Here is a 17,626-nt window from a genome sequence, read left to right on the forward strand (position 1 = left end):
AAGCCTCAATTACTAAGATAACACTAGCCAGGAATAGTGAAAGCCAATAGTTTGCTGAAAGTTCCCCAAAAAAACCCTTATATCTATACCAGTAACACTTAGACCTAACAATCGTCATAAAGTGAGGTGCGGTTCATAGGGGTCCATATTGCACTATAGAAAAGTGTCATTACCTGGATGGCTCGCTGTTTGCTCTCATGTAGGACGTCCGTCTACCCCGACGCACGTTTCGCTTTCGCTTCTTACTGGTATAGATACAAGGGTTTTTGACGAGCGATGCGTGACGTCATCATCGCCGCTTCTGAAAGGTAAGTAACGACCGCTGCTGCGTCGCTGTGAGATCTGCCTGTTTAGCAGCTCACTAGCGACCATTTAGCGATGCACCAGCGGCCTGACCGGGTCGTATAGTTGTCGGGATTGCTGGTGCATCGCTAAATGTAAAGGGGGCTTTAGCGTGCAAACCGCATATATGCTGGGGGCGGAGGGGGCCCAAAATTAATTCTTGCCCCGGGTGCCAGAAAACCTAGATACACCTCTGTTGTGGACTCCTTGTGGTATTTGACACTTTCAAGTTAAAAGGCTGCAAAAAAGTGTGGGGAAAAAATTCATGAACAACAAAAAAATGGTTTGAAAAAAAACCATCCACAAAAAACATTGTTTCCTGAAGAAGATTCCTCATAATTTTCTACCTTTAAAAAGACACTGTGTGAATATAACATAAGCCTGTATTCACATGTAGTTTTTTTTACGTATTCAAGAAGACGAGTATTCCTTGCAGATACCTATTCAAGAAAGGAGTAAGAGTTTTTCTATTATTGAAGCAGTTTTGAAAAGCTTTTTTTCCTGAGCTAATTTCCTCATATGAACAGCAAAGTGGATTTCTTATAGAAATAAATCGGAAGAGTCTTCTAAGTGTAATTGAAGCATTTTTTCATGAGGATTATTGGGTAGATCTTCTCCAAAAATTCTATATGACCACAGCCGAAGGGTATGTGCACACGTTGCAGATTTGCATGCAGAATTTTCTGAACAGAATCTGCACCTCTTGGCAGAAAACTCTGCGAGTTGGAAGGGACCTCCTGGGCCATCTGGTCCAACCCCCTGCTCAAAGCAGGATTCACCAAATCATCCCAGACAGATGTCTGTCCAGCCTCTGAAGACTTCCATTGAAGGAGAACTCACCACTTCTCCTGGCAGCTTGTTCCACTCATTGATCACTCTGTCAAAAAGTTTTTCTAATATCTAATCTGTGTCTCCTCCCATTCAGTTTCATCCCATTGCTTCTAGTCTTTCCTTGTGCAAATGAGAATAAAGTTGATCCTTCTACAATGTGACAGCCCTTGAGATATTTGTAGACAGCTATTAAGTCTCCTCTCAGTCTTCTGAGGAGATAGATAGATAGATAGATAGATAGATAGATAGATAGATAGATAGATAGATAGATAGATAGATAGATAGATAATAGATATGGGATATATAGATAGATAGATATGGAATGGATAGATAGATAAATAGATAATAGATATGGGATAGATAGATAGATAGATAGATAGATAGATAGATAGATAGATAGATAGATAGATAATAGATATGGAATGGATAGATAAATAGATAATAGATATGGGATAGATAGATAGATAGATAGATAATAGATATGGAATGGATAGATAGATAGATAGATAGATAAATAGATAATAGATATGGGATAGATAAATCTATAGATAATATCTATCGATCAATCTATAGATCTATCTATAGATCTATCTATCTATAGATGTAAAAAAAATCCAGAAAGCAGGAACAGCATACTGGTTTTTCAGGGTTAAATGAGAGCTGTTTATTTAGCCCATAAGTGCAACGTTTCGGTTCAAGTGGCGAACCTTTTTTAATGATAGATAGATAGATAGATAGATAGATAGATAGATAGATAGATAGATAGATGAAACCTTCAAAAAGAGCCTGAAGACCCACCTCTTCCGACAAGCCTATAACCTGCAGTAACCACCGATCGACCAAACCGCTGCACGACCAGCTCTACCCTCGCCTACTGTATTATCACCCATCCCTTGAAGATTGTGAGCCCTCGCGGGCAGGGTCCTCTCTCCTCCTGTACCAGTTATGACTTGTATTGTTTAAGACTATTGTACTTGTTTTTATGTATACCCCCCTCACATGTAAAGCGCCATGGAATAAATGGCGCTATAACAATAAATAATAATAATAATAATAGATAGATATGGGATAGAAAGATAAATAGAAGGAATGAGGTAGATAGATACATATATCTATATATACATAGATATAGCTATAGATAGATCTATCTACCTATAGATCTATCTATCGATATATAGTGCTATCTATGGATAGAAAAAATCCGCGTACTGATCTTTCACATTGGGTACACAGGCCATGCGAATGTAAGCGGATGCCTCCGCATGCGTCATTTTAACGCTTCATCGAACGCAGCATGTTGCATTTTGTTGCGGCCAGTGCAGCATCAAAACGACGCATGCAGAGGCATCCGCTTACATTCGCATGGCCTGTGTACCCAATGTTAAAGATAGGTATGCAGGACGCATGCCGACGTAGGTGGAGAAGAATGGAAGAGGTGCGGCAGTGGGAGGAGCGTCAGGGAGGAACTATGCAGCTCTGTCCTACTCAAGTGTGAAACCAGCCTAAGGGGTTAATAGAGTTTAAAATCAATCTGCCATCAGTTATAACCATATTTTGCAGGGCGTGTATGATACTGATTATCAGCAGGGTGAACCCCCGAATAGTTTCTGAACCTGAGAAAACTGGGTGCCAACCATCACAGCTGCCAATACAGCTCCAACAAGAGTTGTCACTGTGTCCTATATAGCAAAGTTATCCAAGTAATAATAAATGAATAAATAGACGATAGAAAGATAATAGCCAGATATATCTATAGATAGATAGAGAGAGAGAGATATGGGATAGATAGATAGATAGATAGATAGATAGATAGATAGATAGATAGATAGATAGATGTAAAGTGCTGTGGAATTAATGGCGCTATAAAAATTAGTAAAATAAATAGATAATAAATATATCGATAGATATGGAATAGATTATAGATAGATATGGGATAGATAATAGATTATTGATAGATAATAGGAGATAGATAATAGACAGATAGATAATAAATATAAGATAGGAGATAGATAATAGATACATTGATAGGATAGCTTTGCCATTCAGGACTCTAGGAAAGTTGGGTGTGCAGCCTTGCTTTGTACAATTACATATCAATTGAATTATCATTTTAAAACGTATGCTGCACATATATTACTGCCCATATCACCCAACAAAATGGCCGATACGACCAATCCCATCATGTCTCTGTGACAGCAGCACGTGCTCACTGTTCTGTTTATCCTCGTAGTCATGATGGAGACTCAGCCTCACGTCAGCACAAAGTCCTCCCACAATGCAGGTTTCCCCCGCCTCGATCCTCAGGCCTACTTTCACCTCATAATCCCCGGCCTTGCGTGATTGCTGTGTCCGGATTTATGAGCGGCACAGGCGGGCTGAGAGTCCCGAGAGTCGGGAGGAGGAGATGCTGTTAGCTCCTGAGGCCAGAGCCTGAATGCCCGACGCTGTGTAGGTAATGACATTGTAGACTTGCAGTACAGCAGTGTATATAATATAATGATATTAGATGATGTAATAAAGCTGCCATCTTACAGTACATTAATGGGATGAAGATAACTGGGGGACTCCATAAGCCTCAGCATTGAGTCATTTATGAGTAATGTTGTTTATGTGATACTTTGGTTTACACCGACACAAAACGGGCGTTTATGCCACAAGTAAATGTGACAAATTAAACTAGAAGGGACGTGTGTCCGTCAGGTGTTGTCTGTCACACACACGTCCAGCATTTTCTTTGTCATTGTGGATATGGCAGACATGCCACAGACTTCATGTCACCTTGAAGTAAAAATTTGCTCCAGAGGCGACCATTATAAGTCTGTATTACAAAGCTACTAGTAGTCGCAAGCAAAAAGTATTTAAAAATAACTCGGGTGAAAAAAAGAAGAATCATTGTGTCGATGAGTTATTTTCGTGTGTAATTGCACGATTTTTCTGCGTCCGGACAATTCGGTGGGCACATTTATTCTTAGTGTCGCGACAAGTCAGCAATATATGGATAATAATGGCCCAATCTGAGCAAATTTGTGAGAACTACCACACTTTTCTAACCTTTGCCACCTCGTTGACAATATTTTTGTGCCAAATTTGGGGTACATCTGAGAAAAATACTGAAACAAATTTTGGCTTTTTGTTCCCATATAAGGCTGAATTTGGACATCGACATATTATGGTCTGTGTACGGACCCCCATGTACGTGCCCACCAGGTCTCTTTAACCCAAACTTAATAGCCAAAAGTTTCTATTTGGCCTAAACCATACAGATGCCAAAAGGAATAGAAATTCAATATACTTTTTTTGTTTTAACCTTATATTAAAGTATAACCTGCTGCACCTTCCTATTGCCAATGTAAAAACCTCAGTTGTCTGATATGGTGACTTACTGTATGTCTTACGGATGCCTCTGTCTGGTATACAGTTACATATTATGGCGGCATTATGTTCAGCCCATATACAGGCGATATCCCAGGTATATACGGTACATAAACATAGCCCCTTAATGGCTGTGAGAAGTAAATTTCAGATGTGCCTAAGACCTCATCCAGATTTCCATTTTTTATTTTTTGCATTATAGAAAAGCCAATCCATTTTTTTCAGTGTGCTGGATACCATTCTCACCAATTTAAGGACTATTTTTACCATCCATGTGTGCATCATTTTCCTAGGATTCCAAAAAAAAATGTCCATGGTTTTCCTACCCATTAGGGTACATTCCCATGATCAGGAAGTATTGGCACTTAGGACCCAGCAGATTTTTCACATCCAATACATTTTACTGTTGAAAGTTCTGTTGCAGAGACTAGCGTTTGTGCAAGAGAACTTCATATACCGCAGCTTGTAAACCCGCGCCGCATGTCAGTTTCCGCGGGTGACCTGCAGGGACAAGTGGACGCATAGTGGACATGGTATTTCTAGAAATCCCATCCTCTACGCTGTAACATCTGACCGTTGCAGGTTTGACGTGGCGTCAAAACTGCAGCAATTCCTGATCGTGGCACATAGCCTCAACCTCCTTTATTACCTGGTACTTTTTAATTTTTGTGCTTTCTTTTACTCTTCCCTTTATTCCAGTGTGCATCACTTTTTTATTTTTCCGTTGATATAACCTTATTGTCTTTTTGCGGGACAGGTAGTACGAGAATGACTGTATTAATTTTACCATGAAATATACTGGAAAAAGGGTGAAAAAAATGCCAAGTGTGGCGCAGTACCTGCCCAGGTATCCATCAGATACTTGTGACTTCATCGCCAGTGCATGTGCATCAGCTATTACATCATTTGAATGCCACTGTTAGACATTGACAGCGGCATTTAAATGGTTAAACTGCAGCAATTGGCGCAAACTTCGGTCACTGTAGGTACACGCAGTTGTTGACTATGTAAGACGGCATTGGTCTAAGCGACTTATGATCAAAATATACGTCCTAGGCAAGACATACCACCCACGTCACATCTATGGTTGCCATCGTACCCTGGGCTGGATGCGGTTGTATGTAAGACCATGGGCAATAAAGTCCTAAGCAGCTAATTTTCCCCGCTTTTCATAGGCCTTCTAGGTCAGTGCTCCTCTGGCTCCTTCATGTCCCATCCTCTAATTCTGTACATTCGGTGAACATCTAGCAATAGGGGTCTTGTAATACACAGGGTTCTCTCTTTGCATTTGGGAAAAGGATATTTCGAGCTCTATGTACCATTTTAGCCTCATGTAAACTCTCAAAGGTGACACCTACAGTAGTGCCCTGATGGCACCTAACTACCCTCCTTGTGCCATACATGATACCATTCCTGCAGACACGATCCATGGTTAATAAGAATAATCTACTGACATAATAGAAAGATGCAGATTTACAATAAACCAGTGATGAAACACATGTAAGCAAGCAGGAAACCACAGGCGGAGAATGGAGTTGGCGGTTTCCTCCTAAATAGCTGGGGTGTAATGACCCCACTCATTTTTACAGAAAGGATGGGGAAAAAATGCAGATAAATGTTTAATCTAGTAGTTGATTGTTAACGCCACGTTCACATGTTCAGTATTTGGTCAATATTTTACATCAGTATTCATAAGTCAAAACCAGGATTAGGCCTGTTTCACACATCCGTTTTTCCCCAACAGTCAAAATCCGCCATTTTGCAAAAAAAACGGATCCGCCATTTTTCTTGGCGGATCCGTTTTTTCCCCATTGACTTGTATTAACGGCGGATCTTGACGGATGGTCATCCGTTCGATCCATTTTTTTACGGATCCGCCAAGATTTTAACGAGCGGACAGGACGGACAATGAAACGTTTTTTTCCCCGGCCGGATCCGAATTTTCTATTGCGCATGCTCGGGAGAAATGCTTGTGTCGGAAATTTAACCCTAATCTCAGTTCTGGCGTCTGAAAAAAATTCTCTCTCTCTCGAAGATAGAAGAGTTGATCAGCAATTTCTCATTTTTCCAACAAAATTTAGAGAACCATTTTTCATCACATTTTAAGTGACTTTTGGGGGCTTATATGACAGAAAATACCCAAAAGTGACACCATTCAAAAACTTCACCCCTCACGGTGCTCAAAACCACATTTAAGTAGTTTATTAACCTTTCAGGTGCTTCACAAGAACTAAAGCAATGCGGAAGGAACACCTCGAACCCCCAGGTTCCTTTAGCCCAAAATTTTTCATTTTCATAAGGTTAACCGGAGAATATGAGCCATATAATTTGTTGTATAATTTGTACTGAGTATACCAATGCCTAATATGTGTTGGAAAACTAGTGTTTGTGTTCATGGCAGGGCTTGGAAAGGACGTAGCGCTAATTGAATTCTGGACCACAATTTTGGCTGGGACACATTGCGAATACCATGTCACATTCATCGAGCGCCTGACATGCCAAATGAGCAGAAACCCCAACAATGGACCCAATTTTGGAAACTACACCTCTTGAGGAACTCATCTAGCAGCGTAGTGAGCATTTTTAACCCTTAAGCGATTCACAGAATTGTATAACATTGGGCTGAGTCAATGGAAAATTACCATTTTTCCACTAAAATGTTGCTTTGGTCCCAAGTTATTAATTTTCAAAAGGGATAAAAGGATAAAATGAACCATAAAATATGTTACAAAATTTCTACCAAGTCTGCCAATACCTCATAAGTGGTCGAAAACTACTTTTGAGGCACAGTGCATAGCTCAGAAGGGAAGGAGCACCATAATGTACTGCACATTTTGCCGGAATGGTTTGCGGGTGCCATGTCACATTGACAGAGCCCCTGAGGAGCCAGGACAGCAGAACACCCCAATAAGTGACTCCGATTGGATTTCGTAGCAGAGAATTTGGTGGATTTCTTTTTGCGGGGCGAGGAACCATAGCGCTTTTCCAGAGCCTTTGTACTATCAGTAACTTGGAAGCCCCCTATATTTCCATTGACCGATAACGGACCGGAGTGGGGACTTGCTTTTTTTGTGGATTGAAATGAAACTTTTATTGGGAACATTGTACATAACATTTTGGATCACGAATATTCTGGGCATTTACTTTACTTACTTACTTTGGGGTTTCCATCTATATCTCCAAATGACGTGATTCAGACGAAAACCCGAGAGATCCATTCACTATAATGAGGCAGCAGAGTTACTCTGTACTCCAAAGTGAAAAGAAATAAAACGGCTCACCTACTGCAGCATGTGGTGTGAGGAAGCACGGAACTCGTGTAGTTTCATGTGTGACAGATCCCGCTTTGAGAAAGAACACCCAGCGTGTTTGAAACGTGTAGCTGCTACACTTGGTCATGTGAACTATGTCCTGCCTTATCCTGTTTTATCTGTGAACAATACATTTTGGAATTTTTTTGGAAGCTGGTTCACTTCTTTTTTGGATTTACTCTCTACTCCATCTGGCCTCTGTTCAGCAGTGTCCTTCTTTCCAGAGGTGCACAAAACTGTGGTTGACCGCGCATTTATGCACTCTTAAAAAGACGTATTCCGCTGGATCATATGCCAGTTAGAGTCCAAAGTGTCACCATCCGCCGAGAATTCCATCTGGAAAACATAATTCAGAAATTTACACGGAAACCCGGATGTAAGCGCTCAGTGTAGCATGCAGAATAAATGAGAGCCGAGCCTTACTGCAATCTTTGGAGGCAGAATGAACAAATCAACAGCAGATGAAGAATTGCTTGTATTTTTTACGCCGTTTCTTGTTTAAGTGATTAGACTATCCTTCAGGTCGGTGTGATTACAGCAATACCAGATAAAGTGGCTTGCAAAAGTTTTCACCACACTCCTTTGTCATTTTCATTGTTTTCATTGTCAATTTCACTGGTTTATTTGAAGGTTTCCATCAGTTCATGTAAAGAACATGACTACAGCTCTGAACATTTTGTTTGCTTTTTATTGTGAAGCAAATAACAAACAGGACACAATAATTAAAAACTTCAGTGTGCATAACTAATCAACACCCCTAAAATAAGTACTTTGTAGAGCCTCCTTTTGCCACTGGGATTTTTGCCCTTTCCTCAAGGCAACACAGCTTCTTCAAGATAGATGGTTTCCTCTGGTGAACAGCATTCTTCAAGTCTGCCAGTATTCTTTGGGTAATTGTCTTGTTGGAAGTTGAACCACCGTCCCAGTCTGAAATTACAGACAGACTGAGGCAGGTTTTGCTCAAGAATATCTCTGTATTTCCCACCATCCATCTTCCCATCATCTCAGACCTTTTTCCCTGCCCCTGCCTCTGAAAAACATGGTGTTCTTGGGGTGATGAGCTGTGTTGGTTTGGTGGCAGACATAGCTTTTCTCTTATTGGCCAAAAAGTTCAATTTTGGTCTCATTTGACCACAGCACCTCCATACATTTGGGGAGTCTCCCACATGTCTTTTGACAACTCATTACAAGTCTTACAATTTTTGTTTGCAAGTAAAGGCTTTTTTCTGCCCACTCTTCTATAAAGGCCACCTCTATGAAATGTATGACTTATTGTGGTTGAGTGGACAGATACTCCAGTCTCTGCTTGAGAACTGCAGCTCTTTCAGGGGTACCTGTTGTCTGTGGTGCCCCTCTGATTAATGCAATCCTTGTCTGGACTGAGAGTTTTGGAGACCAGTCCTCTCTTGGCAGATTTGTTGTGCTACCATATTCTTTCCATTTGATGATAATGGCTTTGATGGTGCTCCATAGGATGAAATTGGGATATCTTTTTATAACCCAACTCTGAGTTGTACGTCTCAATAACTTTGTCCCTGACTTGTTTGGAGATCTCTTTGGTCTTCATGATGTTGTTTGGTTAGTGGTGCCTGTTGCTTAAAGGGAACCTGTCAGAAGGATTGTGCACAGTGTCAGGTTGGTGCTGTTATACTGATTATAATGATACCTTGGTTGATGAAATCTGTCTCTTGTGGTTGTTCTTTAATCTTTATTTTTAGTTTTGTGTTAGAGATGCTCGTGCCCTAAGGTGGGTTTGGTGTATGTGGTGCTCTGATTAGATATTCATAATGAAGACTGCTGACATGTCACTGATCCCTCTCTGACCTGCCCCCAGTTTGCATAATGAATATCTGTATATACTTAAAAAAAACAATTTGAAAATGGTGCCCGCCGCGCCTGCGCAGTAGCTACTATCGGTGTCTAGCTGTGATCCGAAAGCTGCTACTGCACAGGCATGGGCGGCGTCATCTTGAAGCAGGATTTTTTTTTTCTTCTCCAGTAAGATGGCTCCGCCTGCGAATGCGCAGTAGCAGCTCTCAAGATCACCGCTAGAGACCGATAGCTGCTACTGCGCAGGCACCATTTTCAAATTGTTTTTTTTTCCCTAGCTGAGTAACCTGAATAAAAGGTATTATTGGCACACCAAACATGTGATTTTGCTGCAGAGCAGGTGCCACGGCTGGCAGAAACATTTTTTTTTTTTTAGTATATACAGATATTCATTATGTGAACTAGGGGGCAGGTCAGTGAGGGATCAGTGACTTGTCAGTAGTCTGCATTATGAATACCATAGCTAATCAGAGCACCACATACAAGAACCCCGCCTTAGGACACGAGCATACTGTATCATTAACACAAAACTGAAGATAAAGATTAACCCCTTTCTGACATCAGACGTACTATCCCGTCCATGGGACCCGGGCCCCTATGCCCATGGACGGGATAGTACGTCTAGCGCAATCAGCGGCGCCCACGTGTCACAGCTGACACCCGGCACTATGTGTCAGGGGCGGTCACGGACCGCCCCCGACACGTTAACCCCTTGCACACCGTGATCAAACACGAGCGCGGTGTACCGGGGGTTAAAGGGAAGCATCGGCAGGGAGGGGGCTCCCTCCGTGCTTCCCTGAGACCCCCATAGCAGCGCAATGTGCAGCGCTGCTGCGGGGGGCTCTTTCCCTGCAGGCCCCCGGATCCAAGATGGCGACGGGGACCTTCGGGGGCCTGCAGGGAGCCGGCTTCCTCAGTGCCTGCAAAGCGCAAGCACGAGGAAGACTTCTGCACTGCCTGTGACAGATTGCTGATCTGTCACAGTGATCTGTGATGTGACAGATCAGCGATCTGTCACAGGACAGTGATGTCCCCCCTGGGACAACCTAATAAAGTTGAAAAAAAAAAAAGGTGTAAAAATAATTTTAAAAAAAAATCGCTAAATAAATTTAAAAAAAAAAATTCCCTAATAAATTCATTTTTTGGAAATAAAAAAAAACAATAAAAGTACACATTTGGTATCGCCGCGTCCGTAACGACCTGCCCTATAAAACTGTCCCATTACTTAACCCCTTTAGCGAACCCCTTAAAAAATAAAAATAAAAAACGAAGCAAAAAATGATTTATCATACCGCCGAACAAAAAGTGCAATAACGCGCCATCAAAAAGACGCATATAAATATCCATGGTTCCGCTGAAAACGTCATCTTGTCCCGCAAAAAACGAGCTGCCATACAGCATCATCAGCGAAAAAATAAAAAAGTTATAGCTCGCAGAATAAAGCGATGCAAAAATAATTATTTTTTATATAAAATTGTTTTTATTGCATAAAACCGACAAAACCTAAAAAAAAGAGACAAATGAGGTATCGCTGTAATCGTACTGACCCGAAGAATAAAACCGCTTTATCAATTTTACCGCACGCGGAACGGTGTAAACGCACCCCCCAAAAGAAATTCATGAAACGCTGGTTTTTGTTCATTCTGCGTCCCAAAAATCGGAATAAAAATCGATCAAAAAAGTCACGTGCCCGAAAATGGTACCAATAAAAACGTCAACTCGTCCCGCAAAAAATAAGACCTCACATGACTCAGTGGGACAAAATACGGAAAAATTATAGCTTTCAATATGTGGTGATGCAAAAACAATTTTTACAATAAAAAGCGTCTTTTAGCGTATGACAGCTGCCAAACATAAAAACCGCCATAAATAGTAAATCAAACAGTGTTTTACCCCCACATATGGGGTATCAGCCTATTCAGGAAAAATTGCAAAACAACTTTTGGGGTCCTATTTCTCCTGTTGCCCTTAGGAAAATAAAAAATTGGGGGCAAAAATATCATTTTTGTGGGAAAAAAATGATTTTTTTTTTTCACACCCGGGAGTTATAAACTTCTGTGAAGCCCTTGGGGGTTCAAAGTGCTCACCACACATCTAGATAAGTTCCGTGGGGGGGTCTAGTTTCCAAAATGGGGTCACTTGTGGGGAGTTTAGGTACATTAGGGGCTCTCCAAAGGCAACATGACACCCGCAGACCATTCCATCAAAGTCTGCATTCCAAAACGTCACTACTTCCCTTCCGAGCCCCGACGTGGGCCCATACAGTAGTTTTCTCCCACATATGGGGTATCAGGGTACTCAGGACAAATTGGAAAACAACTTTTGGGGTCTATTTTCTCCTGGTACCCTTGGGAAAATAAAGAAATTTTCACGCCCGGGCGTTATAAACTTCTGTGAAGTCCTTGTGGGTTCAAAGTTCTCACCACACATCTAGATAAGTTCCTTAGGGGGTCTAGTTTCCAAAATGGGGTCACTTGTGGGGGGATTCCACTGTTTAGGTACATCAGGGACTTTCCAAATGCGACATGGTGTCCGATCTCAATTCCAGCCAAAAAAGTCAAATGGTGCTGTTTCCCTTCCGAGCTCTGCCATGCGCCCAAATAGTCGTTTACACCCACATATGGGGTATCAGCGTACTCAGGACAAATTGCACAATAACTTTTAGGGTCCTGTTACCCGTGGGAAAATATTTATTGGGGGTGAAAAGATCATTTTTGTGCAAAAAATATGATTTTTTTTAATTGTACCGCTGTACGTTATAAACTTCTGTGAAGCCCTTGTGGTTTCAAAGTTCTCATCACATATCTAGATAAGTTCCTTGGGGGGTCTAGTTTCCAAAATGGGGTCACTTGTGGGGGGTTTCCACTGTTTAGGTACATCAGGGGCTCTCCAAACGTGACATGGCGTCCGATCAGAATTCCAGCCAATTTTGCATTGAAAAAGTCAAACGGCGCTCCTTCCCTTCTGAGCTCTGCCATGCGCCGAAACAGTGGTTCCCCCCCCACATATCAGGTATCAGCGTACTCAGAACAAATTGCACAATAACTTTTCCAGTCCAATTTCTCCTTTTACCCTTGTAAAATAAAAAAAATTGAACCTGAATTATTTTTTTTGTGAAAAAAAGTTAAATGTTTTTTTTTTAAAATATTCAAAAAATTCCTGTGAAGCACCTGAAGGGTTAATAAACTTCTTGAATGTGGTTTCGAGCACCTTAAGAGGTGCAGTTTTTAGAATGGTGTCACTTTTGGGTATTTTCTATCATATAGACCCCTCAAAGTGGCTTCAAATGTGATGTGGTCCGTAAAAAAAAAATGGTGTTGTAAAAATGAGAAATCGCTGGTCAACTTATAACCCTTATAACTTCCTAACAAAAAAAAATTTTGGTTGCAAAATTGTGCTGATGTAAAGTAAACATGTGGGAAATGTTACTTATCAAGTTTTTTGTGTGCCATATCTCTGTGATTTAAGGGCATAAAAATTCAAAGTTGGAAAATTGCGAAATTTTCGCCAAATTTCCGTTTTTTCACAAATAAACGCAAGTTATATGAATGAAATTTTACCACTAACATGAAGTACAATATGTCACGAGAAAACATTGTCAGAATCACCGGGATCCATGGAAGCGTTTCAGAGTTATTACCTCATAAAGGGACAGTGGTCAGAATTGTAAAAATTGGCCCGGTCATGAACGTGCAAACCACCCTTGGGGGTGAAGGGGTTAAAGAGCAATCATGAGACGGATTTCATCAACCAAGGTATAATTTTATTCAGTATAACAGCGCCGACCTGACACTGTGTGTAGGTTACTATGCACAATCCTGCTGACAGGTCCTTTAACTGTGCTGCAACCTCTGTGGCCTTTCAGAAAAGGTGTGTATACTGACAGACCAGGTGACACATAGATTGCACACAGGTGTCACTAAGCATGTGACTTATGAAGGTAATTGCTTGCACAATACATTTTTAGGGGCTTCACAGCAAAAGGGGTGAATACATATGCACATGACAATTTATTTGGTCCCATAAATTTAATTTATATCTATATTTTTCTCACTTCACCAACTTAGGCTATTTAATGTTGATGCATCAAACACAAATCAGATTACAAAAATATATAAACAGGTTGTAATATAACAAAATAGATAAAAAGCCAAGAGGGTGAATACTTTGGCAATCCACTGTATATATCTGTTTTTATATTTGGCTGCTATCACACACTAAGGCTAGTTTCACACTAGCGTATCTTCACGCAGCGCACGGCACCGCTAAATTTGCGTGCGCTGTGCACTTTTGAAGGTTCGCCGAACGCACCAGGTTGCATTTTGGTGCTCTCGGCGCACCTTCAAAAGTGCGCAGCGCACGCAAAAATCCTTCTAGCGCACGGCCAGCGCACAATCTGCGCACCCTATGCTAAACATAGGGTGCACAGATCGCATGCGGCGCTGTGCAATAGTAGGAAGGAGATGACCGGAGGGGGCGGGGCTTAGCGGCGCCGTGCGCTGAGTGAAGATACGCTAGTGTGAAACTAGCCTAAAGACGCTTTTTTTTTTTTTTTGCAAAACTAGGTTTTTCATCAGCATATTTCAAGAGTTATATTTTTTCTATATTTTTGCCAACAGAGTCACGTGAGGGCTTGTTTTTGCAGCACAAATTGACATTTTTATTGGTACCATTTTCGGTCGCTTTGCTTTTTTATTCGCTTTCTATTCTGATTTTTGGGAGACAGAATGAATAAAAACCAGCAATTCATTCAATTTTATGCCGTTCCGCAAGTGCTAAAATTGATAAGTCGGCTTTATTCTTCAGGTCAGTACGATTACAGCGACACATTTATATAACTTTTTTGAATGCTTTGGCACTTTTACACAATAAAAATTATTCTGAGAGCTATGGCTTTATTTCTCCGCTGACGGACGTGTGTGGCGGCTTAAGATGATTTTTTTCAGCGATATCCTTTTTATTTATATTTGACTTTTTTATCACGTTTTATTTCACTTTTTGCTCAGCGGTATGATGATAAAGCATAGTTTTTTGCCACTTTTTTTTCACGGCCTTTATTGAACAGGTTAGCTAGTGGGATAGTTTTATAGGTCATCATTCCAGGCGCAGAAATACCAAATATGATTACTTTTATTTTTTTATTTATGTTTTCACATGATAATACAGCACAGTACAAAAAGAGGACTTGAAAAACCTCCAATAATGAGAACAGCAATAGAACAACAAGGTTTACCCGTACAGGCCTCCAAACAAATGCACTATCAGGGTGCAGTGGACCCATATAAAGATGGCAACACAGGTGCAAAAATACCAATCAAGCAACTGCTCCAGCCTACAGTTTGTACTGTGCTGTATTATTATTTAGTGTTAGGTACCCGTAAGCGTGGAGATCTTTGACGTAGGTTACGGGCTCACGTATTTTGGCCAAAATATTAACTAATTCTCCACATTTTTAAAAAAATATTTTTAAAATGTGTTTTTTGCACTTTTTATTCAGGGTGCAGTTGGGCCCATTTGGTCTTGTAAACTGCGGTGTCTGTTTTCCACACGGCATGCATTTGTTAGCGTTGGGCAGCCCGCCTGAACTAATAGAAGAGTGTTGGTACTAGGCTGGCCTGGACGCTGTGCATGGCCTTAGTGTGAACAGCGCCGCATACAAGTTGTTTTTGTGCATCAACATACCAGGCAATCGCCCCCTCCATGTATTGGTAGGCTGGAGCAGTTGCTTGATTGGTATTTTTGCACCTGTGTTGCCATCTTTATATGGGTCCACTGCACCCTGATAGTGCATTTGTTTGGAGGCCTGTACGGGTAAACCTTGTTGTTCTATTGCTGTTCTCATGTTTTCACATGAACATACTGTATGTATTTATTGGATTAATATTTTTTAATTTCCTTTTTTTGTTCTTTATTTTGTTTATATATTTTTCCCCTTTCATGTCTGCTCGTGCTCTGAGCAGGAGCTTATAGGCCACCGTCCCTGGGTGACTCCACGGCAATCTTTCGGCAAGGGGTCATCATGGAGACCATCCTCACATTGCAATCGCGTTGTGCTGATTGGAACAGAGAGGGAGCTCCCTCCCTCTATGATGCGGATCGATGTCACTGTCACTTTTGACAGCGGCATCAATGAGGTTAAACTCCCTCAATAGTGAAAATAACTTGGCACTCAACTTATAGCGTCCACGAATAGAAGAGAATTTTATTTATGCAGTCTGCAAACGTTTCGGCTTACAGGGCCTTCATCAGTCCGACTGCTTTAAAATAATATGGTAGAAAGGTAGTAAAACGAGCGTTATGTAGGCTCCTGTTATAAGAAGTATAAAGGTAAGCTGTCCAGCTCCCTGTTATAGTAGGATTCTGTTGCTTTTGATCAGAGCACCTGTATGGCGGGCCCTTGTGAGGCTGTTATGAGGAGTATAAAGGCACGTTGTTCGGCTCCCTGTTATAGTAGGATTCTGTTATTTTAGATCTGTGCATCCATATAATGGGCCCTTGTGAGGCATTGGTGGTCAGTAGTTATAAACATCAGGCAGGACGCGGCTTCCACCGCTTGTCACGACCTTTATGCATGTAGGCCTAAACGTTTGCAGACTGCATAAATAAAATTCTCTTCTATTTATGGACGCTATAAGTTGAGTGCCAAGTTATTTTCACCATTGTGCTTTGGTTTGGGTAACCTACTTGTGCACCCTACAGTAGTGGCATGCTATATCTCACAAAACTCCCTCAATAGGCACTAGCAAGGACCGTGGACGTTGCTGCAGGGTGTCAGCTCTTGTATAGAGCTGACACCCGCATTTGATCGCTCTTGCGCTCTGCGTGAGCACGTGCGATCGTCACACTGAACATAAACGGTGATTTGCGCAACCCTCGCAGCGCCATACATGTAGAGAAGATGTCGTGAAGAGGTTAAAACTAAATTTAGTTCAAATGCCACCAGAACAACTTTTTAGGCATGGTAGTTCTTATCCCAACGTTAGATAAGAGCAGGACATCATTATGTGCCATATGTTGCATGTTGATTAAATTTAGCTCTTTTTATGCAAATTTTTGTTACATTTATTCCACTTCCTAATGTTAGAAAAGATCTGGAGGTTAACTTGTGAAACGTTGATGAACAAATTGCTACTTTTTATGCATGTTTAAAATTACTGCAATATAATTGTACTACTTGTTTCACACAAAATGTTGTAATTTCCTCAAAAATGTTGGCGCAAATGCAGTGGTCAATGTTGCGCAGTATGTATAGGAAATGCAATACTGTGCAAAAGTTTTAGCCAGATACTTATCCATCATGCAATATCATCAGAGAGGCGTCTCACTGGCTCCGAACGCCACGTAAGGGACGCAGCTAGAATGTGGAAGAAAGTGCTCTGGTCAGATGAGACTAAATTAGAATTTTTGGGGCTAAATGCAGGATCCAAGTAGTATCGATTCTCCTTGCAGAGAGTGACATGTTAAGCATGCAGAGATGAGGAGACTTAAATCCACAATACTCCTTTGGGAAATATGTAAATATTCAAATCAATTTGTCTGCAAATTGAAATTCTGGTTAGGCTTTTATCCTAAGTCATGTGGCAAGGCTCGTTAAAGGGTAGACATTGACTTTTAGGATTGCTACTTCCAATAGGGGGCACTAGAGTTCTAGTCGTCTCTGAAGAGACGATTAGGCTAAATGCTAAATTCTCTGTGTGGCAGAAAACTAACACTGCACATTACCCTGAAAAAACCATCCCCACCGTGAAACATGGTGGTTGCAGAATCATATTGTGGGCATGCTTTTCTTCAGCAGGGACGGGGAAGCTGGTCAGAGTTGTTGGGAAGATAAATGCAGGGATATCCTGGAGGAAAACCTGTTAGAGGCTGCAAAAGACTTAAGATTGGGGTGTAGGCTCACCTTCCAACAGGGCAACGATCCTAAACATACTGCCAGAGCT

General features: G+C 41.2%; 1 protein-coding gene across 2 annotated transcripts in view; it reads left to right on the forward strand.

Moving 5' to 3' along the window:
* Window positions 1–3,412: 3,412 nt before the first annotated feature.
* ACBD4 (acyl-CoA binding domain containing 4) overlaps window positions 3,413–17,626 on the forward strand; it is a 41,384-nt gene continuing 27,170 nt past the window's right edge. Inside the window, exon 1 of one of the 2 annotated variants that reach the window (XM_073572879.1) lies at window positions 3,413–3,625. The gene's annotated coding sequence lies outside the window, so the exon portion shown is untranslated. The remainder of the gene's footprint in view (window positions 3,626–17,626) is intronic. The other variant, XM_073572881.1, reaches the window with a different exon arrangement.

The sequence above is a fragment of the Dendrobates tinctorius genome, unplaced genomic scaffold (assembly GCF_039654945.1).
Source record: "Dendrobates tinctorius isolate UK_male_01 unplaced genomic scaffold, ASM3965494v1 ptg000032l, whole genome shotgun sequence".
Classification (NCBI taxonomy): Eukaryota; Metazoa; Chordata; class Amphibia; order Anura; family Dendrobatidae; genus Dendrobates; species Dendrobates tinctorius.